This window comes from Physeter macrocephalus, chromosome 1 (genome assembly GCF_002837175.3).
Source record: "Physeter macrocephalus isolate SW-GA chromosome 1, ASM283717v5, whole genome shotgun sequence".
Lineage (NCBI taxonomy): Eukaryota > Metazoa > Chordata > Mammalia > Artiodactyla > Physeteridae > Physeter > Physeter macrocephalus.
This window is the reverse complement of record NC_041214.2, coordinates 41,755,872-41,775,197: the sequence shown is the minus strand read 5'-3', so window position 1 is coordinate 41,775,197 and position 19,326 is coordinate 41,755,872.

Genomic DNA, 19,326 nt, shown 5'->3' with positions numbered 1-19,326 from the left:
ACAGCAGGTTCCTATTAGTTATCTATTTTATACATAGTAGTGTATATATGTCAATCCCAATTCCCAATTCATCCCACTCCCCCTTCCCCCTTGGTATCCATACATTTGTTCTCTACGTCTGTGTCTCTATTTCTGCTTTGCAAACAGGTTCATCTGTATGTATCATTTTTCTAGATTCCACATATAATTGATATGTAAGATATTTGTTTTTCTCTTTCTGACTTCACTCTATATAACAGTCTCTAGGTCTATCCATGTCTCTGAAAATGGCAAAATTTCATTTCTTTTTATGGCTGAGTAATATTCCATTGTATATATGTACCACATCTTCTTTATCCATTCCTCTGTCGATGGACACTTAGGTTGCTTCCATGTCCTGGCTATTGTAAGTAGAGCTGCAATGAACATTGTGTTACATGTCTCTTTTTGAGTTATGGTTTTCTCAGGGTATATGCCCAGTAGTGGGATTGTTGGCTCGTATGGTAATTCTAGTTTTAGTTTTTTAAGGAACCGCCATACTGTTCTCCATAGTGGCTGTATCAATTCACATTCCCACCAACAGTGCAAGAGGGTTCCCTCTTTTCCACATCCTCTCCAGCATTTGTTTTTTGTAAATTTTCTGATGATGCCCATTCTGACCAGTGTGAGGTGATACCTCATTGTAGTTTCAATTTGCATTTCTCTAATAATTAGTGATGTTGAGCATCTTTTCTTGCGTTTGTTGGCCATCTGTATGTCTTCTTTGGATCCAGTTTTCTCCATTCTGAGCAGAAACTAGGAGTCAATCATAATACACTATTATTACTATTTATTTGAATAGTAATTCCTCTTTAAGAGAAATTAAGAAACATGGAAAATGGTTATTTTTATTTACCTACTTTTACCTAAGTAGTTTTATTTATTTTTTGTTTTATTTTTGTGCTTTCCTTTTCTTCGGTATCTCTGAATCTTTATCTTATGTCACTTTCTTTCATGCTGAAGATCTTTCTTCACCATTCTTTGTAGTGTAGATCTTCTGGTCACCCATTCCTTCAGTTTTTGTTTACCTGAAAATGTATTTTATCTTCAGTTTTGAAGGATAATTTGGTGGCTGTAGAATTCTAGATTTTCATTTCATTTTTCCAGCATTTTAAAGATACCAGACCGTGGTCTTCTGGTTTGCATTGATTTCAATACAAGTCAGTTATAATGCTTTCACTGTTTATTCATATAATGTGTTTTTCCATCTCTGGCTCATCTCAAGATGTTCTAGTGACATTTAGAATAGAATTGTCTGAAGATTTCCAGATGTAATTCTGTGTTTTAGAGGGATAAGCTCAATATCACTGGTGGAGGGAAAAGCTTCTGCAATGAGGCCAAGGCAGGAAGAAGCTGGGTCATTATAGGAAAGTGAAGGAAGGTTGAGTTAGATGACCAATTTGTTCCTTTTGCCTAGGACTTTCCCAGTTCTAGTCCTGCATTCTGGGAAACCACTCAATCTCATGAAAACTGGGCAGTTTGCTCAGGAATATCTCAATTTTAAAATTGAAAGTTCTACATCTTGGGAAACTTCTTAGTTCCACACAAACCAGGATGATTTGTCACCCTACATCAATTTATCTCTTTATTCATCCCTTTCCCTCTATCCTATTTGTGACTAGCTTAGTGCATTTACTTGACATTTTTAATTTCAATTGTTACCATAGCCTACTAACAGGATTTCTTGCTTTTATCATTGGCCCCATACATTGTTGATTTTAGCACTCATTTTCAAGTTTGTGAACCCAGAACATGCATAGCTTCTGAGCCACATTTCTTGAAGCTAATTCTGTATCTGTTTTGCCTTGAGACCAAAGTTTTTGCTAGAACTTTGGTATCTATCTATTTGTTCTAATAGTTGAAGAGAGCATCCCTAGCCTGTGGGAAATGATCTATTTTGATTACATAAAATGCTTTATATTTTCTAGCTCCAATGTGCATCAGTTGCCAGTGTCAAACCAGGTCTAGAGCGACTTAATATTTTCATTAATGTTTGACAGTGCCTGACAATTTCCAGCACTCTCTCTGTGGCATGAGTTTCTACGCACTCTTTTCCAGTCTAGGAGGAATTAGAGTGATCCCTGGCTTCTCAGGTTGCGACCCGAGGAACAAAAAGGAATTGTTCCTAAAAAAGAGTGCTCATTAAAATCACATATTAAAAATAGGATTTGGATGCAAACAAAGTAAAAGTAGTCAAGAAGGTGTAATGGATTTTGAACTAAATTTGAGTTTGTGGCACTTGGAAAGTTAGGACAGTTCTGTTCCCTAGTGGTTCTTGGTTAGCAATAAGCCAGTTATTCTCTCTCTCTCTTTTTTTTTTTTTTGGCTGCATTGGGTCTTTGTTGTTGTGCGCCGGCTCTCTCCAGTTGTGGCGAGCAGGGGCTACGCTTGGTTGTGGTGCTCGGGTCTCTCATTGCGGCGCGCGGTCTTCAGTAGTTGTGGCAAATGGGCTTAGTTACTCTGCGGCATGTGGGATCTTCCCGGACCAGGGATCGAACCTGTGTCCCCTGCATTGTCAGGTGGATTCTTAATCACTGTGCCACCAGGGAAGTCCCTAAGCCAGTTATTCTTGTCCTCCACTGATTTCTTTGGTGGAAAATCTATGCATTTCTCATCTAGAGCAGTTTTCTGGAAAGTTAAGGATTTTTCTAGAGAAACTGGGCATCTTAACTACCTTCAACAGGTTTTGAATGAATTTATTATACCAGGGTAAAATATTTATACCAGATCATCAGCAGCATGTGGAAGGAAGTTTTTCATTCTATCTTATATTGTCTATTTCCAATTAATGTCACCACTGCCAAAAACTTGCATAAAATTATCAAATCCACACTCCAGGAATATATTTGGTATGGATTTTGGGAAACGAATTACTTGGTGACCAGAAAACCATAGACTTTGTAATTGAACTTCATGGCTTAGAGGTCATTTAGTGAGACAGCTTTGAACTTGTATTTTTCTTTTGTGGCAAATACTTTACTTCAAACAAAATTTTGCATAGAAATGCAATGTATAGAAGAAGAAAAAAAAGAGCATTCCTCTGAATGAAGCATGGGAGCATGACTGCTTACCATTTTCCTCTCCCCCCATATTTGCAGTATTACAAAGAAACAGAGTTATTAGAATTTACAAAAATATTGTGCCAAGCTTGCACAAAATTGTAATGTAACATGCCCATCAACTGTACGGAAAATTGCTACCCAAATTATACCCCTGTAAAGAACACAGCAGAAATGTACAGTTTCCCTATCAGCTTGAAATTGGATATATCACATGTTACAACATGTGATACAACATTTTAAAAGAGCTCAAAAGAGACCTTCCCCCAAAACTAGTATTTTTAAATCACTGTATAAAAACCACCCTCAACTTAGGCATTAAATGCCTATTTGAAATGGTGAACTGCTATCTCTTTAAAATATATCTTTATAAACAAAATAAAAATGATAACAATCAAAGAAAGTTACATTTTGTGGAATATGTTAGAGATTTTAACTCATAGAAATATAAACTCATTTTTACTTCAGATATTTGTTTCGTATTCTTTGACAGTGCTCTAAATAAATGGAATCCCTTCTTCAAATCGAATTTTGTGGAAACTCAGCAGGTAAAGTAATTTGAGGTTCAATTCTTCTGACTGAAGCAAGAATAGGGCCCTGGAGCAGTTACTGTTTGCCTCTCCAGTGGTGTGTCTGCTTTCCAGCCCTCTGAGAATCTGTCTTATAAGGCCCAGACCTCCTCTCTGCCAAAGTAGGAGCTACCCCTCTAGAGGCTGTAAAGCAGAGTGCTTAAGGATGCAGGCTCTCGAGTCAGGAAAACTAGACTTGACTCACCTCTCTGCCTCTTATTCATTTGTCAACCTAATCTCTCTGAGTTCCAATTTCCCCATCTGAAAAATGAGAACAATTGCAGTCGATAGTCGCCAGAGTGGGCTGCCATCATGTCCTTTTCTCTGTGTCCATGCCGCTCAATCCATTAAGAGGTAGATTCTATTTCCCATCCCCTTGAAAGTAGGCCAGCCTTGTGAATCCCTTTCACCAGTAGATTGGAGAGGAAAAGATTCTGTGCCAGTTCCAGTAATAAACCTTAAGAAGTCCAGTAGCTTTTGCTCAGGAAAGCCAGCTGCTGTGCTACAAAGAAATTCAGATGAGACTCTTGGATGGAGGAAAATTCAGGGAGTGGCAGAAAGGCCACAGGATGGAGCACAGAGGCTCCAGAGAGCTGAGTGGAGTCTGCATGGGTCTTCCAGCTCAGCCCAGCCACCAGCTGAAGCCAGATGAGCACGTGACCCCTGTGCAGCAGGAGAACCATCTAGCTTGATTTTCTGCCTGAATTTCTAACCCACTGAAAAGTGAGACATGATTAATTATTGTGCATCAATCTATGTCATTTTGGAGTGGTGTGTTAGGTAGCAATGGATAACTGAAACAGAAGTAGAATCTATCGCATGTGATGTCTGTTAGGATTAAATGAGACAGCAATAGTAAAAAAAATGTAGCACCAGATGGCGGAAGCACTGCAATTAAATTCAACTTTTGTTGATGATTGGATGGTACCAGTGAGTCAGAATTCCAGGGACCCCTCCCTTTGTAGAGCTTACATTCTAGAAAGAGCAGACAGAAATAATAAATAAGTAAATGATACAGTTTGTTAGAGTGTGATAGGGTTTATGGAAAGACAGGGACTATAGGGGAACTATACATGCATAGACCAGAAAAGAACATTCCAGAGGAAGGACACAGACAGTACAAACACTGTAAGGAGGGAGCATACCTGGACTGGCTGAGGTTCAGTAAAGAGGTCGCAGTGGCCGGAACACAGGGGCAAAGTGGAGCATGGTAGGAGATAGTGTTGGCTGCGGTGCAGGATGTAAACTATTGTGAGGTCCTTGGCTGTCCTAAAACATCAAGAAAGAGATGTTCCGTGTAATGAAAGTGGTGCTTTCTTCTTTCAAAAACTGTGAACTGGAAACTCAGCAGCAGTTGAAATACCTGATATTATTGCCCTCCTAACACTTGTGGCTACCCACAGCGAATGAGCATGTTTTGTGCCTTTCTTTACTTGTGTATTCTGCCCATCCTACTAAAATGTGAGATTTATGAAAACACGTAACATCGCCCCTTTTTATTTCATTATTGTATCTACAAAACCTGAAAGAGTTCCTGTCACTGAGTAGATACTTAAGACATATTTTTGCTTAAAGGAATTCATGGCTGAAAACATTTGTTAATGACAAACATATCCTCAGCACTTTATAGTTTACAAAATGCTTTTCTGTAAGTTATCTCATTCTAACCTTACAACACTGTCAGGTAAGTGATCTTACTCCATGTTATTAATGTTATGATATTATAGTATTATTCCAAGTGGAGACTGCAGTGTGGAAAGTTTAAAGGTCTTGCCAATGCGGTCTCCCTGAGGACCAAATGCAGGGGAGCTGAGCCAGATTTAGGAGGTATTCAAAGTTTTTTTCTACTGTCTCAATTTTTTTTTTTGCGGTACAGGGGCCTCTCACTGTTGTGGCCTCTCCCGTTGCGGAGCACAGGCTCCGGACGCGCAGGCTCAGCGGCCATGGCTCACGGGCCTAGCGGCTCCGCGGCATGTGGGATCCTCCCGGACCCGGGCACGAACCCACGTCCCCTGCATCGGCAGGCAGACTCTCAACCACTGCGCCACCAGGGAAGCCCTGTCTAATTTTTTAATTTGAAGTATAGTTGATTTACAATGTTGTGTTAATTTCAGGTGTACAGCAAAGTGATTCAGTTAGACATATATTCTTTTTCAGATTCCTTTCCATTATAGGTTATTAGAAGGTATTGAATATAGTTCCCTGTGCTATATACAGTAGGTCCTTGTTGTTTATCTATTTTACATATAGTAGTGTGTATCTGTTAATCCCACACTCCTAATTTATCCCTTCCTCCCCGAACCACTTTCCTCTTTGGTAATGGTAAATTTGTTTTCTACATCTGTGAGTCTGTTTCTGTTTTGTAAATACGTTCACTTGTATTTTTTTTTTTTTTTAGATTCTACATGTAAGTGATATCATATGAGATTTGTCTTTCTCTGTCTGGCTTACTTCACTTAGTATGATAATCTCTAGTTGCATCCATGTTGCTGCAAATGGAATTATTTCATTCTTTTTTAATGGCTGAGTAATATTCCAGTGTATATATGTACCACATGTTTATCCATTCATCTGTTGATGGACATTTAGGTTGCTTCTATGGTGGCTATTGTAAATAGTTCTGCTATGAACATAGAGGTGCATGTATCTTTTTGAATTAGAGTTTTCTCCAGATATATGCCCAGGAATGGGATTGCAGGATCATATGGTAGCTGTATTTTTAGTTTGTTAAGGAACCTCCACACTGTTCTTTTTTTTTTTGAGCCGTGCTGTGTGGCTTGTGGGATTTTAGTTCCCAGACCAAGGATTGAACCTGGGTCCTTGGCAATGAGAGCACAGAATCCTAACCACTGGACCACCAGGGAATTCCCCATACTGTTCTCTATAGTAGCTGCACCAACTTACATTCCCACCAACAGTGTGGGAGTGTTCCCTTCTCTCCACACCCCCTTCAGCATTTATTATTTGTAGACTTTTTGATGATGGCCATTCTGAGTGATATACTGTCTCATTTTTTTAAAAAACAGTGTCACATTGCACATTTTTACTTGATATCTAAAGAAATTTTATCATACATTGAAATAAGTTCAAAGGGTGTAACTCCTAGTATAATGAAAATCTGACACCTTTCTTTTGTGTAACAAATCCAACCTGAATATAAGAGCCATTTGATACCACTATTGTCCTTTTTAAAGCATATATAAACCAGTTTTTCTTTAACAGAAGGAAATCTTTATGTATTTCTTTTTTTCATATTGAACTTCTAGTTCCTTGAATTCATATTTCCATTCTACTTCCATCGCAGGATTTTGTCTAAAAAATATATTTTATATTTGAAAGGCTTGAATTGATCACTCTACCAAGATTCTCTGCAACAAAACGGTGCATATAAATTGAAATTTAAATATTTCTTATGACAGTAAGGCTCCAGATTGAGTTATCCTTAGAGTCATTATTAATATACAGATAATAAAAATGACAGATATAGTACAAATGTTAATAAATAATCAACATAAGAAGTACAATTTTATTGCATTTCTTAAGAAGATGAATAGGGATTTTCTTCATGCATGCAGAGAAAATTTTACTTATTTTTTTAAAAACACAGGGTTTAGTGTCACTTTGATTCCTATTTAATTTTTTTTCTAGCGAAAACTTGTTTGCATAAATAGATGAGAATAAAAAGAGTAACGACCCTTTGATTCTTTGACAGTTCTTTCAAGTTATATAACAAAAATTACTTAGTGATCTATCATCAAAAATTATGTTTAATAATCTGTATGCTGGTAACTCAGATGAGTTGTGAAGAGCAGAGAATTAGAAAGCACCTAACCTGATAAAGGATTTGCTACCTTTGCTACCTTAGGTATTCCTTCCTAGTACCTGTGCTGACATTTAGAAATGATTCTTCATTGTGCGCACCCGAGGATTTCCACCTTGAGCACAGCAGCAGATGCGAGGCATGCGTTAAAGGTGTGCTGAGGGGTGTTTGTAAAAAAGGAGGTGAGAGAGAAGGACCTGTGAAATGTGCTCAGGCAGATTCATTTTAGATGGGATTATATATGGAAGTTGAGGATTTGGAAATTGATTATCTTAAAAATATCTACGTGCCCAGGTACCCCTTAGGAACGCAGTGATTTCCAGATCCCAATGTGAAGATTACTGCCCAAGAGGACAGGCTGCCCAGTTGCCCAGTGTAGGAAGGAGCAAATGAATGAGTAACCAGAAAGTGTCCCCTAGAAGCATAACCTCAAATGAAGCAGGAGGTGGGAGAATGAGGCACAGAGAGAGAGGAAATTCTTTAGAACAAGGGCACAAAGTGGCTGAAGCAGGGAGCTCAGGGCTGCTGTTCTAGAACTCTAGGCTGCTGGGGATGGGGTTGGGATTGACAGGGATAGGGTCCGGTGGGGGGGTCTTTTAAGGAGCTGTCACCTCCAGATCATTGGGGATTTTTATGTGAAACCTCTCTTAGAATCCTATGGGAAAATGTGATAGAAGAAGGAAAAAAAAATGTGAAAGAGGAGCCAGGCAGAGATAATCATACATCTTTATGTACTAGTTTAAGTATTTTGTTTGTTTGATATCTATTGTAGATATCAAGTAAACCATGCAAGAAGATACAGAGCTACACTATCCAATACGGCAGCTGCTAGCCACGTGTGGCTACTGGGGCCTTGACAAGTGACTCATCAGAATTAAGGTGTTCTGTGTGCAAAATACACACTAGATTTCAAAGATTTAGAAAGAAGAAAAGAATGTGAAATAGCTCCTTAATAATATTTGTATTGACTGCACTTTAAAATGATGATTTTGTGATATATTGGGTTGAATAAAAATATTATTAACATTCTACTTTCTTTTGACTTTTTAAAATGTGGTTACTAGAAAATTTTGAATTGTTTACATGGCTTACATTTTCTTTTGGATAGTTTTGGGCTAGGGCTTCTTTTCTATCTGAGGAATTTTTTGAATCAAAATAATTTGGTGATAATTTTAAAGTCATGTTATGAATAAAATTAAAAGACATGGGAAAACAATAAGGCCACTTTATAAAATTTTTAAAACATGAAAGATATAAATAAATGCTCAAGACCTAGTAAGCACTATTAAAACAGTGTAGTGCATTATGATCCCAAACCTGAAAAAAATTAAGCCCACACTTGGGTAAATGACTGGAAAATTCTTCACAAAAATATTAATAATTGATTTTTCCTTAATGGCAGGATCATGTGTGTTTGTGGCTTTTTATTATATCTTTTTATCTCCTAAATATCCAAAATAGACATGCATAATTTTTATTATTACTTTTTAAAAAACAGCATAATGGGAAAATGTCCTTTTGTTATCTCTTTACAAAATATTTAATAAAAATTATATGTGAAAAAATGAACAGAAGTAATGAGCAATGTTTATTTCTATTGTCTGGAGAAATATACAATTACATAATTAAGTATGTGATTGATGGCAAATATTTTAGGAATACCTTATAATTTTTCTCCTTCATTGTCTGTTATCAATTAGTAATTCTTGCTCTCTCTCATTAGCAATAAACTTCAAAGTAATGGATGTCAATGAAAAGAAGGCATTACACTTTCTTGAAAATACAAGAGAAGACCTATCAAAAGAATTTGCTCAATTTTTCAAAAACATTGTCTGCAAGGAAAATCTGTCTAATTGGCTACCACACCAAAACCCAAGTGTATGAAAAGCATTTCATGGAGCTGATCCCAATACAAAAAACAAAAATGGGAATTAATTGATTTACAGAGCTCTCTGATATAGCTCCAAATATCTGGCTATGGTTTATCAGCACAGAATGGAAAGTGAATTGAATTCTCCTGGAATTTGCTGCTGGAGCAGTAATTTTCTAATTATACTCAATTAGCTAAAAGGGAATTGTGCAGTCCCTAGAAGTATCTAATTTATAATCAAGGAGATATTCCAGTGAAAGTGTGACTCTGTTTGCACCCATATCTAGTTCATAAGATTCTAACCTCATGATTCATTTAAGGGGTGAACATACACAACCCAATATATGAGAAGCACTGATGTCTGAAGCTTTCAGAATGGAAACAGCGAGAAGATGGCTTAATTAAGAAAAGGCAAAGTATCTAAACTCAGCAAGAGGGCAACGATTCAGTATTCATACTTATCACTTATCTGCTTTTTAATCTGCTCCAGCTCATCAACTTCTTTCTCTTCTTAAAAACTGCTTTTATTGGTTTGTGTTTCTCCTGAAGCTGGAGAATTGAAGAAGAAACATCAATGAAAATTTCAGGACTGGGTCATTCAGTCTGTCTTTCTCTGGTGACTCACTTCCAGAAGTGGGTGGAAAACTGCCATTTTAGAAAACATGATACATTCCGTCATGGAGGCTTGTACGTGTGAATGAAGTGCTCTAAAAGCACAGAGGACACAGCAATTCATAGCAATTCTGTTCTGCTTATAGAACAGGGTTATGGGTTTGGGGAAGGCTTCTCAAAGAGGTGTGATATTGGGGCCCATTTTTGTCAGCAAGAGAGTTAAAAGCAAGTGGGGTGGGACTTTCCTGGTGGCACAGTTGTTGAGAGTCCACCTGCCAATACAGGGGACATGGGTTCGATCCCTGGTCCGGGGGATCCCACATGCCGCGGAGCAACTGGACCAGGGCACCACGACTGCTGAGCCTGCACTCTAGAACCTGTGCGCCACAACTACTGAGCCCTCATGCCACGACTGCTGGGGCCCATGCTCCTAGAGCCTGCTCTCCGCAGCAGGAGAAGCCACTGCAATGAGAAGCCTGCGCACCGCAACGAAGACCCAATGCAGCCAAAAATAAATAAATAAAATAAATAAATTTATTTTAAAAAGAAAAAAAAAGCAAGTGGGGTGGATGGTCTACAGCAGTGGTCCCCAGACATTAACACAGATCACTGGGCCTCGTCCTTAGTGTTTCTGACTGAGTAGTTTGGAATTGGGGCTTGAGAATTCTAACGTCTAACAGTTTCCCAGTTCAGGCTGATTCTGCTGGTCTGGGAGCCATACTTTGAGATTCACTTTTCCAGGGCAAGCAAAAAAGAAAAATGTGACCAATTCTATGATAATGCCCCAATTCTATGACAACGCCCCCTTTTTCCCACCATCACCAGTCTATAACGCGCACACACACACACACACACAAACACACACACACACAATGACCAAGGAAAAAGAGAGCTTGGCATCACATCTAAGGTTAATTGGGCCCTACAAGGCATCCTTCTGAGACTTCAGTTTTGTCCTTACGGGTCTACTTGAACAATGGCTCACTCAGCCACTAACTGGTTCTTAGTCCCCATAGGCCTGGTGGACTACAGTTTGAAAGCTGGAATAGAAAGGAAATGAAATACAGGGGTTAAGGGGGCTCTATACCACCCTTAAGAGGAAGCTATGTCGTGGTTCAGGAATAACCTTGCAGGTAATGGAGCAGTTAGAAAGTCATTGTCTTCATTCTGAGTTTATACTTTTCTGGTTATGAAAATTTGAGAATTAATCTTTGTTCCAAGAAGGTATCTGCTTTCAGTGTGTGTGTCAGTGTGTGTGTGTGTGTGTGTGTGTGTGTGTGTGTGTATGATCAGTTGCCCACTGAAGACTTGGCGAAAAAAATGAGGAAACATAGCTGTAACTCACAGTAGCTGAAGACCTTGAAAATGATGGAATTCGGTGGGGCTGGCCCAGCCTGAGTTGTGCTGGAGACTTAGAATACTGAAGTCAACCTGAACAGTCTTTTAAGACTGAATAACTCAGAACTGAGGAAATACAGCATAGCGGGAGGGGGTTGAAGACTGGGGCTCTAACAACTAATAGGTAAGGCATGAGGTTTCCCAAGGATGGGTCAGGATTAGGCGACACTACTCTGAAAAGAAAGAAAACCCAGAACAAAGGGAATGAGATTGGGACATGGGACACACCTATAAGCATATTCTCTGGGAAGAGTTTTAATTCTTGGATACTTTTCCCTTTGACTATGGGAAATCCAACATTTAGCTCACAGTTTAAAATTTTTTTCTCTATCATTTATTTTGGTTTAGTTTTTCCTAAGCCTTCTATTTATATAGACATACCTTGTTTTATTGTGCTTTGCTTTATTGCACTTCAGAGATAATTACATTATTTATTTTTTAAATTAAAGTATAGTTGATTTAAAATGTTGTGTTACTTTCTGATGTACAGCAAAATGATTCAGTTATACATTCATATATATAATTATTTTTCAGATTCTTTTCCATTATAAGTTATTACAAGATATTGAATATTGTTCCCTGTGCTATACAGTAGGTCCCTGTTGGTTATCTATTTTATATATAGTAGTGTGTATCTGCTAATCTCAAATTCCTAATTTATCCCTCCCCCCCTTCTCCTTTGGTAACCATAAATTTGTTTTCTATGTCTGTGAGTCTCTTTCTGTTTTGTAAATAAGTTCGTTTGTATCATTTTTTTAGATTCCACATATAAGCGATATCATACTATATTTGTCCTTCTCTGTCTGACTTACTTCACTTAATATGATAATCTCTAGGTCCTCCATGTTGCTGCAAATGGCATTATTTCATTCTTTTTTATGGCTGAGTAATATTTCATTGTGTATATGTACCACATCTTCTTTATCCTTTCATCTGTCTATGGACACTTTTGTTGCTTCCGTGTCTTGGCTATTGTAAACAGTGCTGTTATGTACACTGGGGTGCATGTATGTTTTCGAATTAGAGTTTTCATCTTTTTCAGATATATGCCCAGGACTGGGATTGCTGGAGCATATGGTAACTCTAACTTTTTTTTAACGATTTGGTAGTTTTGTGTTTTAGGCTACTAAAAATATCTCTGCTATGAACATTCAAGTACATGTCCATTGTAAATTTACGCATCGATTGGTATATATGTAGGAGTGGAAATGCTGGGTTATTAAGTATTTATATATTAAACTTAATGAATACTGACAAACAATTTCCAAGTACTAACTTGTACTTCCACACACTGGGTATGAGAGTTCTACTCATTCCACACCCTGATCAAAACTCACTAGTGTCTGTCTTTTTCATTTTAGCAATTCTAGTATGTATGTATAGCAACTAATTGTGGTTTTACTTGCATTTCACTTATGATTAATGACGTGAATCACTTTTAAAAATGTTTGTTGGACATTTGAATATCTTCTTTTGTGAAGTGTCTTTTCAAGTCTTTTGCACATTTTCTATTGGATTATCTGTGATTCTGTTATTAATTTGTAGGAAATATTTATGTGTTCAAGATTAAAATTATTTGCTTGATGCATGTATTCCAAACATCTTCTTTCAGTCAAGATCTTGACTTTTGATTTTTTCCTGCTGCCTTTTGATAAAGATGTTCTTAATTTTAATATAATCTAGTTAATCTTTTTTTTTCTTTTATGGATAGAGCTTTTTGCACCTTGTTCAAGAAATGTCTGTACACTCCAAAGACAGAAACATATCATTCAATTGACTCAGTGCTATTTATTGAAATTAGCATCCCTTCCCTATTGCTCTGAACTATTGCCTCTGTTATATATCTGGAGATTAGTTTTATAATTTATTTGTAGTCTGAAATACAGGAATAAAGTGGGTATCCTGGAATGGAGGACAGGGGAACAGAATAAAAAGGGATTGAATTCAAATGCATGGGATTGTCACACTGATTAAGGTGAGGGCTGGAGAGACACAGAGGGAGCAGCCAACAGGCAAAAATGGGATGTTTTCCAATCAGCACTAAGTTTCTTGGAGAACCATGTTTACAGGCTGAGGTTTCTGGGTGTCAAGTCATGGGAGCATTCTTCATTTTAGAAGAAAAGTTAGAATAAAACCAGTGTGGATAATTTTCAGAAAACACAGTTTCCTCAGCTGTGACATGGGGATAATAATTCCTACCTCACTGGATAACTGTAAAGACCAATGAGTAAATACTTGAAACTCTTAGAAATTGGTCCCGCTTGAATATAGTGACATACAGTTTTAAAAATACTATTATTGTATTTATTATTAAGGTCCTGAATTTCCCATTCCTAGATGTAATTTATATTTTTTTCCACTCCTGTACACCGTGCTTTGAAAATTCCTGTGAGAATTCAACCTGTGCAGAGATTATTCTTACTTATTGCTTTAATGTTCTATCAGAAATCTGATGGGGAGGTGGGGAGAAATACACTCATAAACAACAAGGACCTACTGTATAGCACAGGGAACTGTATTCAATATCTTGTAATAACTTATAATGGAAAAGAATCTAAAAAAGAATATATAAATATATATGTATGTATAACTGAATCACTTTGCTGTACACCTGAAACTAACACAACAATGTAAATCAACTATACTTCAATTTTAAAAAAAGAGCTAAATAAACAAACAACAAAATACAATTCTGCCACTCCAGTATATTCAGTGAGAAAAGGATGGCTGCAATCAAATTATATCAGTAGCTTTATTTATACCCAGAGGAGGTTATGATAGTTGTTAGAACCCTAGTTCTCTTAAAAGTGATCAAGTCTACACAGCTTGGTAATCTCTTATGAGAAATTCTCGCATTTTGTTGTTACTGTTTGCTTTTGCTTTTATGAAATATTTCACACATACAGAAAACTGCATATTAAAAATGCAAAGAATAATAATAAATAAAACCTATGTATCCACCGCCCAGGTTAAGAAATGGTACATCACCATTATATTTGAAGGTCCTGTTTGCCTTTAGCCACTCCTTACTCTATACCCACAGGTGAAAACTATTTGGAACACTGTTTATATATTATATAATTGTTAATACCGTGCATTTCGTTATAGTTTTCCACATATGTATTTCTAATTAAAATGCATTATTTTGTTTTGCATAGTTTTGAACTTTAATAGAATAATATTGTATGTCTTGTTCTGAAACTTACACTTTTGGTTAAAATTTGTATTATAGATTTTCCATGTTAATTTGTATAGTTGGAGTTCAGTTATCCCATAACTGTATAGCATTCCTTTGTATAAATCTGTTTGTCCATGGATGAGCATTTGAGTTGTTTATAGCATTTTACTAAAAGTAATGCTGTTATCATTTGTGTGTTTGTGTCTTAGAAAGTATATGTAAACATTTTGGGTTTTCCCTGGAGAAGAACTTTCTGGGTAACAAATTGTGCACACCCTCAAATGTAATAAAATGATAGTAGAAATATACCTGCCCAAGAGTAGTGAAAATGGTCCCCATTACACCACAGCCTCACCAACAGGTGGTATTGTCAGATTTTAAAATTTCTGCCAATTACGTCAAGTAAAAGATATTTCATTGTGGATTTAGTTTGCACCTCCCTAATTATTAGTAAGATTACCATCATTTCATGTTTGTTGCCATTCACCTGGACTCTTCTGTGAAAGCCAGTTCAGTAATTTTGCCTATTTTTCTTTTGGGTTGTTTGTCTTTTTTCTCATTGTATTATAAAAATTCTTTATACAGTCTGGATATTAAAACCTTTGTCAGTTCTAAGTTTTGTTAATATCTTTTCTCTGCTTATGGCTTGTCTTTTCATTTCTTTATGAGGTCTCTTCATGAAAAAATTTTAATTTTAATGTTGTAAAATTTCTGTCTTTTTTTTTTTTTTTTTTTTGTGGTACGCGGGGCCTCTCACTGCTGTGGCCTCTCCCGTTGCGGAGCGCAGGCTCCGGACGCGCAGGGTCAGCGGCCATGGCTCACGGGCCCAGCCGCTCTGCGGCATGTGGGATCTTCCCAGACCGGGGCGCGAACCGGGTTTCCCTGCATCGGCAGGCGGACGCGCAACCACTGCGCCACCAGGGAAGGGAAGCCCTTCTGTCTTGTTCTTGATGCTTGCATCATTTGTATGTTTTTTCAAATAGTTATTTTATTTATTTATTTTTTTTGCCGTACGCGGGCCTATTACCCCTGTGGCCTCTCCCGTTGCGGAGCGCAGGCTCCGGACGCGCAGGCTCAGCGGCCATGGCTCACTGGCCCAGCCGCTCTGCGGCATGTGGGATCCTCCTGGACCGGGGCACGAACCCGTGTGCCCTGCATCGGCAGGCGGACTCTCAACCACTGTGCCACCAGGGAGGCCCCAAATAGTTATTTTTTATACTGAAATTATAAAGAGCTTTTACTCTACTGTCTTCTAAGCATTAAAAAATTTCAATTTGAAATTTAAACCCTTAACATGCTTTGAATTGATTTTATTTCCTTCCATATAAATAACCAGTTGTTCTAGCTCAACTTTTGATTAGTCTAGTTATTTTTTATACTGAGATTATAAAGAGTTTTTACTCTACTGTCTTCTAAGCATTAAAAAATTTCAATTTGAAATTTAAACCCTTAACATGCTTTGAATTGATTTTATTTCCTTCCATATAAATAACCAGTTGTTCTAGCTCAACTTTTGATTAGTCTAACCACTGATGAGAAATGCCAGCTCTATCATAAAATAAGCTTCTATTTTTATATTATTTTATTTCTTGGATTCTTTTCCTTTTCCCTCTTTATTTATAGCTCCCAAAATACAACCTTGTCCTTACTACTATGGTTTTATAATAAGTGATATCTGATAAGGTAAATCTCTCATACTGTTCTCCATTTTAATAATATCTTATGTGTTCTTGGTCTTTTGTTTTTTATCTATATTTAAAATTTGTTGAGATCAATAAAAATGTTGGAGATTTTATTAGAATTGCCTTGAACTAAAGATCACTTTGAGAAAAAAGGTCATCTATATAATACTGTGCCTTCTATCTATGAACATGGTATGATTCTCCATTATTTAGAATTCCTGTAATGTCTTTTAATAAGACTTTCTAATTTTTCCCAGAAAGATTTTTTGCATCTTTTGTTAGATTTATTCCTAGATTCCTTATAGTTTTATGCTATTTTTTAAATTAATTTTTCTACCTTTGTCCTGGTGTTCAGAGTGAACCCAACAATGTTGTTAAATTCTCTTCTTAATTCTAACAATTAGTAGATTATTTTGTTTTCTATATAATCTCTCTGTAAATAACAAAGTTTTTTCCCCTTCATTTGAAAATCATATATTTTTATAACTCTTTATTTTCTTATTAACTTGCTAGAATGTCCAGTATAATGCTCAGAAAGTCAGAAGTCCTAAGTCTTGTTTGACTTTGATTTTAAAGTAAATATTTTTTAACATTTAACTTTTAAGTCTGATGCTTATTCCAGGATTTTCTTTTTGGCAAGTTCTATATTAGAATTGTATCTAGATTAGATTCATTACAATTTTTTTTTTTTTTTTTTTTTTAGAAAACTCAAAGTAAGAGTAGTTTATCTACCTGAGGGTCTACTCTATTATTTAAAATACTACAAAAGTAAGCTGTCTAAGGATGAATATAGCAGCTACATAAAATCATCAGGAATGTAGCTCTTTAATCTTTCTCCTCCACCATTCTTCACGTGGAATGTCCTTTTAAGGTCATTTCATGGCTCCAAATGGCTACTGGGTCTCCAGTCATCACAACAACCATTCAGGGAGCAAAAGGAGGAAGCTAGGAAGAAAAGGAAAGGGAAAAAGAATTAGTTCCTACTCAGAGGGCTTCTCAGAACTCTCACAAAAAATTTGCCCTTGTATTTCATGGGCAAGAAGCTACAAGTCAAGTTAAGAAATGTCATTTTGTTGTAGCCCACATTGATATCTTCCCCAAATTGAGATTGTTTAACTAAGAAACAAGGGACAAATAGATAGTAAAAAGGCAAATCACAGTCTCTGCCTTTATCAAGTTAAGAAAGTTCCAATCTATTTGTTTGCTAACATTTTTTTTTTAAATCATGGATATAAATTTTTTATTGAGGGCTTTTATGCATCTATTCAAATGACCACATTTTTGCCTTTAATATGTTAATGCTGTAAATATATTAATTGATTCTGTTAATGCTGTAAATATATTAATTGATTTTCTAATTTAAATGTAGTTTGCATACCCAGGATAAACTTAACTTGGTCATGATTTATCTTTGCTGTACATTGTTGGAACTGACTTGTTAATATTTCAGTTAGGATTTTTTCATACATACTAATGAAGAAATCAAATTGCAAATTTTCCTTTTCATTATATCCTTACTGATTTAGGTGTCAAGGTTACCTATGTCACAAAATTAGAGGGAATTGTCTATTGTATAAGATTCCTGTTATCTGTACCTTGAAGGTTCAATAGAATTTTCTAGTAAAATTAGTTTCATCCTGAGATTTCCTTTGAAATAAAATGATTTACAATGATTATTATTTTTATTTTTTGAAGTTATTAATTTTTCATTTGTTTATCAGCCCTTTAATTTTAAAAGTACTCTTCTTAAATCGTTTTGATTGTCTAAAATGTTTTAAGTGGTTTGCTTACAAAGATCATGAAATACAGTGTACTTCTCAAAACTCATCTTTTAGGGCTATAGTATTAGTTGGTCTTTTCTTCCTAGAGGAAAAGTTTTAAAACTTTTCATTAGGATCAGCTCCTACTTCGTCCCAGGATCTAGGAGAATAGGGCTGAACCCATGCAATAAGCTCTACCCTAATTGGCAGATGGAACTTGAAATAAATGCATCCCTGAGCCCCATCTCTGGGGTGCTTGGTTCATGGGTCAGTGACCTGCAAGAATACTCCTTCCTTGGTGTAACCCAGCTCTGTGACTGACTTCTGTCTACACTGGGGTCCCACTGCTGAGAATTGAGCACTGAACCTTCATCCACTTGGTATACGATGTTTTTCTCATCCTAGAGTTAAGTTCTCTCCACTTAACTCTTCCAATCCAACCACCTAGACAACTTATTTTCTTTTCTACTCTTTCTTCTAAAAATCCCAGCTCATGGGGAGTCTTCTAGGATATAAACAGAGTTGGACTCTGTCTTCCATGTTATCACCATACCGATTTCTTATCCCCATCACTCCCCCTATTACACTTGGTATTTTTAAAGCTTTTTATTGAGATATATCAGAAATGTACACATCACTATGTATACAGATCTATAAATTTTCACAAACTGTACATATATACATTTTATATTTTTATATCTTGATCTCCCCTCTCAGACTGTGAAGTAATCAGTGGTTCTTTATAATATTTCTAAGACCTAACACAGTGTCTGGAACAAATATTCATTAATAAGCAAATGATGTGTTTTCTTTTTTTTCTATTAGTTATTGACTATCCAGCAATTTATTAATCCCTTTTAACACTGTGAAGTTGCTATTGCCATTTTGCTGATGAGAAAGCGGTTTACATTTCTTGCTTAAAGTAATTTAAGTTGGAGATTGAATTATTGGCCCCAATACTACATTCCTTCCTGTAATCATATGGCTTGCTGCCATATACTTTTGTAGTTTTCCCCACCACCATGAAAGGAGTCTTCTTCTTCCTTGACTTCTTCTCTGACTCTGGGCTCACCCATGAAGCTTGCTTTGGCCAATTGGAGATTAGCAGATGTGACTGCAGAGTTTTAAAATATGTTTCTGTAGTTGGTCAAGCACACCTATGTCTCTGTCATTGGTATGAAAAGAGCTTTTCCTGTGTAACTGCTGCCCCCTTAGGCTGAGCCTTAGAATGAGACCACACAGAGTAGAACCTGAGCCAACCAAACCCAGCCTGGGCCACTGAGAGCTGGAAGAGAGCTCAGCAGGGCTACCCCAATCAACCCAAAGTTTGAGATAGTTACATGCCATGTATTTTATTGTT